Below are 15,860 nucleotides of genomic sequence, written 5' to 3' on the forward strand. Positions count from 1 at the left end.
TTTAACTTTCATATTATTTCATTAAATTTTATATTATTTTTATAAATTACTCATATTAATTATATAATTAATAACATCATAATTATATTATATCTAAAATATCTAAATTAGTTACATAATTATATAAAAATGAATTTAACATGAAATAATCAAAAAAGCTATATTTATACTATTCAAAAAGCCATTTTATTTAATTTAACTTTTTAATTTGGTTTTTTACATAGAAGATACTCTAAGACTGAGGAGGCAACACGTTGTTGATTCCTAAGCTGAATTAGGTTCATTTTTTAACATAATTAATGTGGCAGTGTGACCGCTAACTTTTATTTGTTTTTTTTTTGCCAAAGTCTAAGATAGAAAGCTCTCATCTCAATAAGTTCCCACTTTCACATTCAATAAATGTAACACAGTGGAAGACTTGAAAATTACTTGTTTTTGTGATGTAATAGCATAGTTATTAAACCCGGCCCGGGGGTTGACCCGGCCAAGGGGCCGGGTCTCTGGTTTCATGGGTCAACCCGGGTTGACCCGGATTAACCCGTAATAATTAAAAAAAAATTAATATTTCATATGAAAAAATTCATGTAAATATAGATTATACATATTATAAATAATGAAGTTTAAAATAATATTTTTAAAAAGTTTTTTTATCCCACATTAAAAAGATATTATGTTAAGCTTTTTAAGTTGAAGTATTTAAATTAAAAAAGTTTTTTATCCTACATTGAAAAAACATAACTTTTTTCATGGGAACATAGAGTATATATATGAAAGGACTTCAAATCCCACATTGAAAAGATACTATGTTATCCCTTTAAGTTGAAGTATTTAAACCAAAAGGTTTTCTATCCCACATTGAAAAAACATGATTTTTTTTCTTGGGAACATAGAGTATATATACTAATGGGTTTCAAATCCCATATTGAAAAAACATAACTTTTTTTCATGGGAACATAGAGTATATATATGAAAGGGCTTCAAATCCCACATTGAAAAGATACTATGTTATCCCTTTAAGTTGAAGTATTTAAACCAAAAGGTTTTATATCCCACATTAAAAAAACATGATTTTTTCCTTGGGAACATAGAGTATATATACTAATGGGTTTCAAATCCCACATTGAAAAAACATAACTTTTTTCATGGGAACATAGAGTATATATATGAAAGGGCTTCAAATCCCACATTGAAAAGATACTATGTTATCCCTTTAAGTTGAAGTATTTTAACCAAAAAGATTTTATATCCCACATTGAAAAAACATGATTTTTTCCTTGGAAACATAGAGTATATATACTAATGGGTTTTCAAATCCCACATTGAAAAAACATAATTTTTTTCATGGGAACATAGAGTATATATATGAAAGGGCTTCAAATCCACATTGAAAAGATACTATGTTATCCCTTTAAGTTGAAGTATTTAAACCAAAAGGTTTTATATCCCACATTAAAAAAACATGATTTTTTCCTTGGAAACATAGAGTATATATACTAATGGGTTTCAAATCCCATATTGAAAAAACATAACTTTTTTCATGGGAACATAGAGTATATATATGAAAGGGCTTCAAATCCCACATTGAAAAAACATGATTTTTTCCTTGGAAACATAGAGTATATATACTAATGGGTTTCAAATCCCATATTGAAAAAACATAACTTTTTTCATGGGAACATAGAGTATATTTATGAAAGGGCTTCAAATCCCACATTGAAAAGATACTATGTTATCCCTTTAAGTTGAAATATTTAAACCAAATTTTTTTTTTATCCCACATTTAAAAAAAAAAAAAAAAAAAACCCGGGTCTCGTCCGGGTTTGCCCGGGTCACCCGGGTCTGGCCGGGCTGTTGCCACAGCCGGTTTTTTATTAAACCCGAACCGGTCCAGCCACCGGGCCGGGCCAGGTTTAATAACTATGTGTAAGAGTACTTAAAAAAAATTAAAAAAATATTTCTTTTTTTTTTCCAGTCAAGGAATTTTATCAAACACTTTGCCAAAATCATTAAAAAACTTTTATTTGTTTCTTTTTGCCAAAGTCATTACCAACCCACGTATTTAATGATTTGTTGCTTTGAATTCAATTCCTTTTTGCTGGAATGAGCTGTGGTGGCGAAATTGGGGTTCGTTTGTGGAGAACGTGCATTAGTGGGACCTTCATGCTTTCTTAGATAGAAACAAACTTTTATCTCTCTCTCATTCCCACTCTCGTACTCAGGATGCCTTTGTTTAGGTTTAGTTTTTGTGTTGGTGGTGTAAAAAATATAGTTAGTTATTTGGTAATATATTAAATTGTGTTTTATATTGTGGGATTTATTAAATAATTGAGTTTGAAATGCAGTTTTTGTAAAGTAGTTTTTATATATTTTTTTAACTCAGTTCAGTAAAATTCTATTTATTTTTATGTTTTAAAAGTATTTTTTAAAAATTTTAAAAATTAAATTAGAGATAATATAATAACATAAGGATTAAATACTATTTTTTAAGATTTCAAGGAATGATGTAACATAGCAACAAAAATCAACTAGATTTAAAACACTATAGACCATGAACATATGCATTTGTGGTTTTTATTATAGTTATTAAACCTGATTTAAGAGTTGATCCGGCCAAGAGACCGGGTGACGGGTTACAAGAATCTATAACCCGAGTCGTAGATTTGATAGGTTATTCTATAATGTTTGTGTCGACCCAATATTTTATTTTCAGAATATTGTTTTACAAAATATGTTTGATTGAACTTTTTTTAATCATTTAGTTTATTTTAAATTTTTCTTCGCAATGTATTTTTTTGTTTATGAGATTGATTTTTTTGAAATTCTATTTTTAAATGATTATCATAGTGTGGTAAGGCCATGAAAATTTAAGTTGATTAAATATGTTGTTAATGTCTTTTAAAGAAAGAGAGGCAATACCTAAAGATTCTTAAAACATTTTGTTTATTTTGAATTGGTATTTATGATATAATTTTTTTAGCTTTTTTAGGATTAAAATAATAAGAAGATGAAATGGATGTAAAAGATTAAATCATAGATGAATATGAAAACATAAGGATTAAATACTATTTTCTAAGACTACAAAGAAAAATTAATTATTTTCTAAATTAGATTATTGTCATAGCTCTAGGTTTGAACTATGCAAGTTTTGGTGTTTTAAGAATGTTTATGTTTTTTCTTTATTTAATAATAGTCCAAGATTTATTATTAATTGGTGTTAGTGCCATAAAACTAATGACAAACTAGCTAGAAAAACAAAAGTTGTATATATAAGAAAAGAAAAGCCAAAAAGTACTAAAAACCATGCAATAATGCATACCAAGATCTTATAGCCAAAACTAACAAGACTTTACTTAATAGACTAATTAAAGATGTTTTCAAAAAATTTCATGTATGGTCAGTTTTCATCAATTATTTTAAATCTTAACATTAAACGATGAAGAACCAACTCAAATGCTATCTCAACCAATAATCTCTTCCTAGAAAACCAATTTTTTCTAACTAAGATCAATGATTTTCATCTTTTGGAGAATACATCAAAGAAGTGAGAAAAAAAAATACAACAATATTCATCAAAAGTTGTAACTTGAAAATATAAATTACATCATGGATAATAACAACTAGGTTGTCCAATTTCAAATAGGTTGGAAAAGATTTCAAAGAACATCCAATGGAACTTTCAAGTTTGGAAAATGAACTTCAAATACATATCAATTTATCAGACAAAAATACCATACTGATTTGGAGTAACTTTAAACATCTCTCCGTAAAATGATCTTGTGCTCTCACATCCATTTAAAACTTGTGATTCCCTGAAAAACCATCAAATTCAATTTAACTTTCAAGTTTGGAAAGAAAGTTAAACATGCATGATTGTATATGCATTTTGTTATTACAAACAAATCCCATCTCACTTTTAATTAATAAACTTACTTTATAATAATAATAAAAAAGGTTAATATCACATCGTTTTCATTTTTGTTAAAGATAATATTTAATTTTTTAGATTAAATAAGAAAAATAAAATAATTAAAGATAAAATTTAATCTCATAAATTAAATAGAATAAAATAAAAATAACTAAAGGAAATATGTATTCTTACCAAAAAGCCTTAAATATTTAATATTTGTTTTATTAAAGATGATAATTTATTTTTTAAGTGATATTCGATAGATCTAATTGTTAAAGATAATATTTATTTTTTTAAAATAAAAAAAATATTATTATAAAATCAAGAAAAGAAATAAAACCAAGCCAACTCTAAATTTTTTAATTTTTTTTTTTGTTAAAGATAATATTTAATTTTTTAGATTAAATAAGAAAAATGTAAGAATTAAAGATGATATTTAATCTCTTAAATTAAATAGAATAGAATCGAAATAACCAAAGGAAATGTCTATTCTTACCAAAAAGCCTTAAATATCTAAAATTTGTTTTTTATTAAATATGATATTTAATTTTTTAGATTAAATAATAATAATAAAATCATTAAAGATAATATTTAATCTCATAAATTAAATATAATATAATAAAAATAACTAAATGAAATATTTGTTCTTACCCATAAGACTTAAATCGAGGCTATGTCCTTGCAGCTTCGGAAATAAAAAGTCACTCCATTGCTTAGGTGTAGGAAGCAGATGATATGGCGGTGGTGAAGGCATCACTGTATCTCTTCCCACTTCTAACTCTTCAAATGAATCTGATTTTCCTGCGATCACATGCATCCAACCAGTCTAAACTTGAGGGAAGATCTGGGATTGATACAAGATATTTTCATTCCCGAACAGACAAGAACCGTAGCTTGGGAAGGAATTCGATCCCAGAAGGCAGGCTGGAGAATTTGTTTCCTTCTAGATCTAAAAATTCTAAAGCGGACAAACCACTAAAATCAACACAGTTAGTTGTGCGATCAGTCAAACCACCATTAGAAAGCTCAAGACGTTTCACTGATATACATTCAATGAAAGATGTTGGCAGCCAACGTTTCCAATTCAAAACACCTGTTGAAATCAAAGAAGAACTTGGTGGAGTCGAACTGTATCCACACAATGATAACCTTATGACATGCTTTAATTGTCCAATTGAAGAGAGAAATTGCTCATTTTCAATCCCATCAACTAGTAGCTCGGTTAAGGATTCCATATCACCCATGCGTTCCGGTAATTTCTCAAGTTGTGAACACCCAGAAATATTCCGAGTTTCAAGAGACTTTAGATTGCCAATGCTTTCAGGGAGATTCTTCAACCTCCAACATCCCTCTAGATTCAAGAAAACGAGGCTCGTCAAATTTTCAATTGATTGATGCATCTCAACTAAACTTGAGCAACCTTTTAGAATTAGTTTCTCTAGACTTGAACTGTACAAATCTGGTGTTTTAATAAGTTGCTGAGAATGACTGAGATCAAGGATTTTAAGTTTGTCAAGAATCTGTTATAATAGAGAGAAAAATAATGAAAATTAATCATAGAAAGTCATAACGTGTAAATATAAATTACATACTGGAAAAATTTTGAGGATTGTAGCATGTTTCGTACCTTTTTTCCCTCCCATAATTCTTTGAGGTTACTATACTGCATATCAAGAACAACTAAATTGTCCAAGGTAAAATCAGATGGAAAACCTTTCAAAGGACATTCATGCCAACAAATCCACATCAACTCTTTAGAAATCAGTTTGAAGGATCCGGTGAGATGTACTCCATTGATTTGGAGTAAATTTAAGTATTTCATTTCTGCAAATGATCCTGTGCCAAGTGATTTAGCTGCTGATGCTTTGACATCCAGTGCAAGACCCTCTACAACATCCGTACCCTAAAAAAAACCAATACAACTTTAATACAATTATTTGTAATAAGTTTGACTAGAAAATACGCTTGAGCTCTTACCTTCTGGTGGTCAAGTACATTCCATGCATCGTCTTTATTCCAAATTCTGGTCCTTTTTCCAGGATGCAAGGGAGACGCTTTACAGACGACCTCCCTTCCCATGTCTCGTAATAGATCATGCATGGTTACCATCCTTCCACGTAACTGCTGAAATTGAATCAGAGACCTTTCACGGAGAGTTTTCAAAACAACTTCTGGATTGAGACGGCAACGGGCTCCTAGCACTTTTGCGACGTATTCTTTCTCTATACCAATAAAGAAGCATGCAATATCAAGGAATGCTCTTTGTAGTTCACCATCAAGTGCGTGATAACTTATTAGAAGCTTTCCTTGAATATCTTGGTTTGGAATTCTGCTCAAGTTGTCAATTTCACTTTCCCATTCACCTCTGTTTTTCCCGTACAGAAGAGCTCCTATAACCTGAAGAGCTAAAGGAAGTCCTCCACAGTAACCAACGGCTTTCTGCGAAAGCTCAATGTAATCTTCTGCTGGCTTGGTGTCCTTAAAGGCATGCCTGCTGAAAAGCTGAAGGGACTCATCTGGTTTCAATTCTTTGATCTGATATGTTTGATCTGCTTCACGAAGAAGATTTGAATCTCTAGTTGTAATAATTACTCTACTTCCGGGACCAAACCAACTTCGATCTCCCATCAAAGCTTTTAGCTGGTCCTGATGAGCAACATCATCAGCAACAACAAGAACTCTTTTACGACAAAGTCGCTCTTTGATCAGAACCTTTCCTTTATCATCACAATTGATGTTCGCAGCATCTTGTTTTAAAATATCATGAAGAAGTTGCTTTTGTAAAAGAGCCAGACCATTAAATTGTTTTGATGTTTCATTGATATTCGAAAGAAAACAGCTTCCCTCGAATCCATTGCAGAGTTGATTAAATACAACTTTTGCTATAGTTGTCTTTCCTATTACTGGCATCCCATGTATGCCCACAATGCGTACATCATCTGTTGCAGTACTTACAAAGTCATAAATATCGTGAGCAAGATCCATACCTACCAGGTGCTCAGGAACATATAAGCACTCGCGATGTAATTTATTCAACACATCCTTGATAATCCCTTTGATAAATTTTGCTTCATGCCTGCTCACAGAAAAAAAGCAAGTCAATTAAGTATGCTAAAAAGAAATCTTTTATTACTTCACATTGAAAAATGTAATGTAAAATTACTCCATAAACGTGTGCAAGTGAATCTTAGAGAGAGAAGGAATACCCATTTGCCATATCATTGAGACTCCATCCAGATAGGTTTCCGGCATCCTCAAGAGCTTTTCTCCACTCCTTCACCAACTTCTCTTCAAAACGCTCTTCATGTTTAACAAATGCTTCTGCAAAACTGCCATTCTGTTTTCTCACATATGAAGGATCAATGTCATAGAATATAGGAAGAACAATCTGACCGGTTTTCCTGTTTTTGCACTTAAGAATCTCTACAAGTTCATTTAGACACCATCTAGAAGAAGCATATCCTTTTGAGAAGACAACTATGGATATCTTTGATTCTCGAATTGCCTCGAGAAGATGCTCGGAGATTTCTTCTCCTCTACGAAGTTCATCATCATCTCGAAAAGTGTGGATTCCTACTTGGACTAAGGCAGTATATAGATGATCCACGAATGTCTTGCGAGTATCTTTTCCTCTAAAACTCAGGAAGACATCATAGGCCCCTTCTGGTCTAGAACGAGAAGACTCTGGCTCTGTCATTTCAGCTGCAGAATTTAAGGAACAATCAATTAGCAATTGCTGATACATGTGAAGTGATCATTGAAGATAATACAGCAATTTAAGCTTAATAATGAGAGAGCATTAGACAACAGCAACTGCAGTTAAACATGAAACAAGCAAAGCTTTCACATTATTGTTATTGGTAAAGACATGAAATTAAAACAAGAAAGAAGCAAAGAAGAGTTAGCCATATATATACCTCTGTATAACAAAGAGTTAGCTATGAAACTGTAGCAATCGGAGAGAGAAGTTTTGCAAGTGAAGTTATTGAATCGGAGAAATGGGGTGTTCAAATCGAATCAGCAGTTCATGTATATATAGACACACACATCTGCCTTTGCTGGCTTTATTTATTGCGAGTGGTTCCAAATTATTACACGTTGGAAAGAATATGTAATGAAAAAACAATTATTGAAACTTTGAAGTAAAATAGTAAAAGTTGGAAAAATATCAAACAAGACTCTTATTGGTAATTTCGTGGTAGGTGCAGATCGATTGAGTATCGGTTAGAAAGTATGGTTCCTTGTAAATTATTAGCAATGCAATAATTGTCAAAGAATAAATTATTGAGCTGGAATTTAGAGTGGTAACTTTCATGGTGGAGTCTAAGTGTTCTTTGGAGTATGGTTGAATTGATTTTCTGAAATAATATCCACACGATAATAAGGGACGAAAAGATATCTTTATTTGGGATGTTTGTCGATATTGGGATTTTTTTTTCCACATTTATCTTTATTTTCCACAGCTGAAACGTTTTTTTCCATGAAGCAGCTGCGCGCATGCCAAGAAAATGAGAAAATACAAAAGGAAAAGAAGAGAAATTCTTGATATTGGGACTTTAGTGCTCGCCTACGAAAGTTGAAAATCATATTCCAGGTTTATCACCATGAAATTTCCTGTTTAAATTACTAGAAATTCCTAGTGAAATTTCCTGGCAATGCAAGGCAGGAATAGTAGAGTCAACCTATAAATAGACTAATCAAATAATATATTCAAATCAAATAAGCCTCTATGTTAATAATTCATTCAAAAAAGTTGTATATTTGATTAAAACCTAGCATTATGTAAGGATATTTGACTTCATTCTATTCTTTGAACTTCTTCTCTACATATATTATAATAGGAACTGGTACCATTTATTCAAACTAATTCCTATTTATTTGTTGCTATTATTTAATTTGTTATTGCTATATATATACATATATATATATATATATATCAGAAAAATAATTTTTTTATATATATAATTTATCTACTAACATGATAAAAAAAATAAAAGGAAATTGAGAAAGTATGTTTTCTTGCAAATTATTAGCAATGCAATAATTGTCAAAGATAAAAGGTAATCTTACATAAAAGGTGATCGATATTGATCATATTTGGTACTTTGGTTGAACTATTTTTCAAAAACATTTAGATTAATTTTTAGTCTTAGATTTTTTTTTATTTTGATTTTAAAGATTATTTTAATATATTTTAAATAATTTTTTTTAAAAAAAAAACCTTACTTCCCTCCCGGACAATAATATTGATTTTCCACACGGTAAATTAACAAGACCATTTCCATGCAATTGTTTAATCTGATACTGTCAAAATCAAATGGTATAAATTTCCAAAAGAGACTGATTAGGCAAAAAGTTATGACTTCGCTGCAATACTCTTACAGATATTCTGAAAGTAGTAGATGTTATTTAGATTTTGAGTTTTTTTAAGGAATAGTACAGTTCAAAAAAAAATTAAAAGTGTTTTTTAAATATTTTTTTAAGAAAATATTAAATTAGTATTTTTAAATATTTTTATTTTTAATGTACTAAAATAAAAAATAATTTTTAAAAAATTTATTATTTTAATATATCTTTAATTAAAAAGCATATTGCATCCAAGGTTGAGAATTTCGTTCCGTTTCATCTAGAATGACCAAAACAATTTTATACGAATTCAAAAAATAAAATAAATTTTATTTTATTTTAAATTTTAATTTCTGAATTTTTCAGCTAAATTTTAACCATAATATCTCAATTTCATCTCCCTTACGAAATCAAGCTTTTATTGTATATTCACACAGTGAAAAACTGACCTTTAGTATTGTTTCCTTTGCGCTTTTTATTTATTTATCTCTCTATATTTGGAAGTTTGAAAAACTTTATGACAATAATATGCTTTCACACTTTGAATGTCGGCGAAGCGATAGGATTGCGATGGTACTCATGGACTGCTACTGCTTTTGCTTCTCACTGATAGCTATGCCAAAAACTTTGTGCTATTTTTCACATCAACAAATTAGATTATATAGTTACCTAACAAATAATAAAATGAATACCCTCGAACTCTTTTTTTTTATTATTATTATTTTATTTTTATAGCCTAAATTAATACCCAATTACTTTTTTATGAAGAAAAATTAATTTATATTATTGTTAACATAATTTTTCAAATTAAAGCATTTTTAATTGAAACCTACACAATTACGCATTGAAATTTACTTATCCGTAATTCCGTGGTAGGCGCATATGTTACTTAAAGTTTCCATGATAAAAAGAAAATAGAAGGAAATTGAGAAAGTTTCTTGCAAATTATTAGCAAAGCAATAATTGTCAAAGAGCAAGCAATAATAGCTAAAATAAATTATTTAGCTGTAATTTAGAGTAGTAATTTTGTGGTGGTTGCTGAGGAAGCATGGGTGTGTTTTGGAGTCTAGTAAAATTATATTTTTAAAAGATTTGAAATTTTTTATTGTTTTAAATTATTATTATTTTTTATTGTTCTAATATATGATATTAAAATAATTTTTTTATAAAAAGTAATATTTTAATACATTTCAAAAATATTTTGAAATATAATATCTATTCCACTCTCAAATTAAATTGTATATATCTTGTTTTATAGCATCTAATAGTTTTTTTTTTTTTTTTTTTGACGACTAAAGCAGTGTAAAACATTGAAAGAAGGTGTATATTAAAAATCATGTTACTTCTAAGATCGAAAAATAGCATCTAATGGTATATATCTTGTTACTTTTAATAAATTCAAATGATGTACAGTACATCCATTAAAATCATTTTTCTTCCTGCAGAGTGCAGATCCTCTGCAAAGTTTCCACAACAACTGGGTCCACGTGTTACTGATACCAAACTCTTCCAAGCTATTGTTGACCAATGTACAGAAAACACAAAAAAGAAAAAATCAAACAGAGATTTTGCTTCAACTCCATTATTGTTTTTTCTTGAACCGTTCCTCTCTGTGCTATTACTGTAACAATTTATTAAAGCAGTGTAAAGCGTTGAAAACATGGGTATTATGAAGTGACATAAAATTGTGTGTTTGTAATAAGAGTATGTCAATAATTAGTGATATATATATGTTATAATTTAATTCTTTACCTTTCATTTTAAAAACATGGTTATAATATATTCAAATAAAATTAGCCAAACAGGGACCCAAAACAGTCCCTCCGTTAACAATTCATCCAAAAGAGTTATACAATATTTTATTGTTTAGTTCAGGACAATACCAGAAATTCGCTAAATACCAACGGAATCCCCGACGGAATATTTCTGTCGGTATTTTTCGGTCGAAATTACCGACGGAATATTTTCGTCCGTAATTCGGTCGGTAATTACTGACGGTTTATAACTGTCGGTAATTACCGACCGAATTACGGACGAAAAGTTCAGAATTAATGAAAAAAGGGTGGGTACCTGAGGCGGAGGTTTTGGCGGGTGATTTTTCCGACAGAATCACCGATGGATTCAAACCCTGGGACCCGTACGGGTGACGTGACCGGTTTACCGTAAAAAATACCGACAGAATCACCGGCGGATTTGAATGCCAGATCCGTACGTGTGACGTGACAAGTGCACCGTCAAAAAATACTGACGGAATCACCGAGGGATTTGAAAAAAGCGGTTCGTGTGGTGATGTGTCGATTCCCCGTGACAGTTAGCGACGGATTCACCGACGGTGTTATTCCGTCGGTGAGTCCGTCGGAAAAAGTGAATATATGGCTACCCTGCCGACACTCTCCTCCCCCATTTCTCCTTCTTCTTCCTAATCCTAAGTCTCCCCATCTGCAAATAACCAGCCCCCCCTCGCCCCCAAACAAAAATCTCTCATCTCAGCAGTTGTATTTCTTGAAGTTTTGTGGTCACAACATCCGTGTTTTGATTTACTGACGGATTTTATCAATTTTTGTGAGTAATTCTATCTTTTTAAATTTTAACATTTAAATGTCAATTTTATTGTTTTTTTAGTATATGTATTTTTATTAGTAGATGTACATGTTTTATTGTTATTTCTCAAACAAACTTGTAGTTTATTAATGTATAATTTTATACTTGTTATGGTTTGTTTTAGATTTTGTAAGATTGTATTTGTTTGTAAATTGTTAAAACTTTGTGGAATTACCCAATTACATGTTATGTTTTGAAAAAAATTAATAGCTTGCTTAATGGGTCCTTTTTAAGTTTTATCGATGGTATTGCAGAGTGGTAATTTCTGTTAATTATATATATATATATATATATATATATATATATTATATATATATATATATATATTAATTTGTATGGACATTGATAAATGAATGTCGCACGTCTAAAAATCCGCGCGGCATCGGGCTGACGATTTTTATCGTTTGTTACGTTTGCTTGAATTGGTTCGTTGGAGTCGCCACCTAGTAATTTATTGAAGGCTACTAGGAAACCGAATGTACTGGTCTGTCAAAGATCGTGGGTAAAGAAGTGGTTGTGATTAGGGAAGGTATTAACACCCCTAACGCACCCTACCTGAGGTAAGCTGCTTCGCAAATTTTATGCGTTAAAGAAGTTTTAATAATTGTCTTTTCATCGGAAATTAGAAATACAACTTACATATAAATTAATAAATCTTGACCGTGATCCAATCAAAATATTAAATTCTTTAATCCTTGCAATTTTATCATAAAAAAATAAAAACATTCATAAAACAATATAAACACACACATACACTTTCACTATTTTTGTTTCTTTTCTTTTACATCCACAATACAAATACAAATACAAATACAAATTCAAAACAAATAAATAAAAAATTACATTAATTAATTTAAAAATTACAAAATAGTCCCTAAAACTCCAGAAATTGCATTGAAGACCTTCTAACGCCGCAGCAACACTGGCAGCGCGTGGGTTCACGCGCCACCGCAAGTAACTGGAAACAGAGGGATCTGGTTCGGCTTCCCTCCTTCTTCCTTTCCTCATCGGTGGTGACACCCACCGTCACCTATAAAAGCATGAAAACCCAACAAACAGTCGATTTTAACCCATTTTTAGTTTAGATCTGCTTCTCTCCCTTCTCATTTTCAGATCTGCTCATCTCTGCATATTATTTTGGTTTCCTCTTCTTCTGTTTCAGCTGGCCGGAGGTTGTAGGAGGAGCTGTCAGTGAGCCAAAAAAAAAAAAAAAAATCCAGCGGGGGGTGGCTGGTGTGAAAGAAAAAAAATTTTAGGGTTAGGGTTTCTGTGTTTTTTTTCTTTTGAAAGTGCCAAAATTACCCCTGTATCAAAATTGCTCCCGCTCCTTTAAATGTGTTGAGAAGACTGGTATTTATAGGTGAAATATTGCTAGGTTTTTCAACTTGGTCCCTCAACTTCTTTATTTTTGTAAATTTTGATTTTTCTTATTTTTTGTATTTTTTTGAAAACGAGCAATATCAACGTCGACTCAAATGAGGAAAATCAATAATTTAAAAAATGACGCGTGAAAAGTTGAACGCGTTCGAAAATCTTTTTTTTTTTTTTGACAATTTAATTTTTTTTAGACGACACTGAAAATGCTAAAATGACAAGAACATATTAAAAAACATATTTTTTTGGGTTTTCATTGTTTTTCTCTATTTTTGGATTTTTTGAAAATATATCAAAAACATGGGTCAAAAATTGGGTAGCAACAATGATAATGAATATTTAATATTTATGAGAAGTTGTGATTGGTTTGTTGGATAATTTCGAGGTAAAGTAATATATTTACAAGTTTAGTTACCTAACTTAGTTAATTAATATATACATGATGTCATCATAATTTTATAGAGGTTCGATAGAAGTCATGGATGATCGTTCATGGATGTATCTAGATTCACCCCAAGGATTGCGGAGGATGGATTATTGTAACGGGGTTCACGGTTTTATTAATTTCGCAACATCTATTCCCAGAAATTTTACTGGAGGTGGTATTAGGTGTCCATGCAGGAAGTGTCAAAATAAAAAGTATCTGCATCCAGATGTTGTAATGATGCATCTTCTACATAAAGGGTTTGTGGAGGATTACCAGTGTTGGTATGCATATGGAGAGGTATTTGTTAGTAATAGGAGAATGAGAGAAACGGTGGTTGGGTCAACTTCTAGTGGTAGCAACGTGCATGAAGCGACAAATGACAACACTAATCCTTACAGAAACATGGTTATGGATGCAATGAGAATGAATCAAGGTAATGTCAGTCAATGTCCAATCGTAGAAGAAGAACCTAATGCAGAGGCAGCTAGGTTTTTTAATTTGTTGAAAGATTCTGACGAACCATTATGGGATGGCTGCACAAACCACAGTAAATTATCGGCCGTGGCACAGGTGTTCACCATCAAGTCAGATCACGGGCTGAGTGAGGTCGGGTATGACAAAATTATTGATTGGGCAAGAAGCATTTTACATGAAAGGAACAGCTCAAAGAGAACTTCTATGCTGCGAAGTCCATGATGAAACCCCTTGGTTTAGGATACCAGAAAATTGACATGTGCCCTAACTTCTGCATGTTATACTACCTTGAAAATGCTGTGATGACCGAGTGCATGACATGCGGGCATTCGCGTTACAAACCTAGAACTGGCAGGGGAAAGACTCTAGTAGTGTATAAAAAACTTAGATATTTCCCGATCACACTTAGACTGCAGAGGTTATTCATGTCACGAAGGACTGCTGAGCACATGACATGGCACCAAACACATGATGCGGTTGATGGTGCATCCTTCTGACAGCGAAGCGTGGAAACGCTTTAACAGTGTGCATCCTGAAGAATGGATATGTTTTTCATACTGAAGAATACGGGCAAGGAAGAAAGACATACAACTGCGGTGTTTGTGTTAAAGGATCCACAAGTAGTGAGTTAAAAGTTGACTACTATGGTAGATTACAATGTTTTTATTCAAATGCTATTGGTATGACACGACGGACAGAGGAATCAGAGTTGATACGCACCATGGTCTGGTCAAAATCAACTCAAAAGCTAGACTCCGCAACATAAACGATGTCTTTGTTTTCGCAAAGCAATGTCAACAAGTTTATTACACATACACCCCTTCATTTAGAAAGGATCGATCAAGAGTTTATTGGTTGTCCGTTTTAAAAACGAAACCACGGGGTCGTGTCGAGGTTGTTCAGGATGAGAACGAAGAAACAAGTGTGTGGGATGAAGTCTTTCAAGTTAGTGAGTTGGTTGAACCATATCGAGTTGCTCCTTTGATTGAATTGGAAGAAAATTCAAATTTTCGTGTTTCCAATGATAGTCTTGTTGATGTTGACGTAAAGGAGTTGAACGTTGTTTTGAGCTCTAGCGGACAAGCAAATGTCGATGAAGAAGATGATATCCATATTGAAGATTGTGATGAAGGTGATGACTATTTAATTGATGATGATGAAGAAGATAATTCTGACTAACTATCAAAACGAAGCCCTGTGTAAAACCCTTTTCTTCATGTAATTTACATTATGGATGATATATTTTGAAACATGAAATATATATTTATTGTTTAAGCACTGTTGCTATTGTTTTGTGCGATGGATAGTTTATCATTGAATTTTTTGCAGGAAGGAAAATAGAAAATACAAACACAACACCTCTTGTACATTGAACAATCACCGACGTCCATATCGACGGACAGCAGTCCGTTGGCATCTCACATAGAGTTCGAAAATAATTACACCGAAATGCCACAATCACTAACGTCCATACCAACGGACAGCAATCCGTCGGCATCTCACAGAGAGTTTGAAATTAATTACACCGAAATGCCACAATCACCGATGTCCATACCGACGGACATAAGTCCGCTGGCATCTCACAGAGAATTCAAAAATAATTACACCGAAATGCCACAATCACCGACATCCATACCGACGACTTTATCGACGTCCATACCGACGAAATTTATCCGTCGATAAGTTGTCGGTGGCAAATTTTACCGACAAAAATACCAACGGAATGCGCGA

General features: G+C 31.7%; 1 pseudogene; it reads right to left on the reverse strand.

Annotated features, from left to right (window-relative positions):
* Positions 1-3,434: 3,434 nt before the first annotated feature.
* LOC118054909 (disease resistance protein RUN1-like) lies at positions 3,435-7,989 on the reverse strand (annotated as a pseudogene).
* Between the last annotated feature and the right edge of the window lie 7,871 nt (positions 7,990-15,860).

This window comes from Populus alba, chromosome 19 (assembly GCF_005239225.2).
Source record: "Populus alba chromosome 19, ASM523922v2, whole genome shotgun sequence".
Taxonomy (NCBI): Eukaryota; Viridiplantae; Streptophyta; class Magnoliopsida; order Malpighiales; family Salicaceae; genus Populus; species Populus alba.